The 337-nt window shown below is 45.4% G+C and overlaps 1 protein-coding gene across 1 annotated transcript in view; it reads right to left on the bottom strand.

Annotated features, from left to right (window-relative positions):
* Positions 1-337, bottom strand: part of LOC119589524 — a 46,835-nt gene that overhangs the window by 21,358 nt on the left and 25,140 nt on the right.

Here is a 337-nt window from a genome sequence, read left to right as displayed (position 1 = left end):
CACACACAGGTGTGTAGATATTGTTGACAGACGGTATAGATAATGATACAGATGTGATCCTTCCACACGTTACTTCATTATCCAAAAATGAAATTACTCCACTGATCTTAACGGGCGTCCGGACCAGCGGGTTCCGTGCCTCGGGTGATTATCGGCGCCCCTGATTACATTAATGACAGGGCGGGTGACTGCTATGGGGAAAAGGGGGAAGTGGTCGACGCTTGTGAATATTTAAAGCGAGTAGGATCGGTTTACCGCTCTATTGCTTACTGATCCTATTGTTTTCGGGAGGTTTAAGTTCTTTGGGTGAGACTGAAGATGAAAAACGGATGTTTTT

Source organism: Penaeus monodon, chromosome 25 (genome assembly GCF_015228065.2).
Source record: "Penaeus monodon isolate SGIC_2016 chromosome 25, NSTDA_Pmon_1, whole genome shotgun sequence".
NCBI lineage: Eukaryota > Metazoa > Arthropoda > Malacostraca > Decapoda > Penaeidae > Penaeus > Penaeus monodon.
Note: the sequence above shows the minus strand (reverse complement) of the source record. Positions and strands in the feature narration are given on the sequence as shown.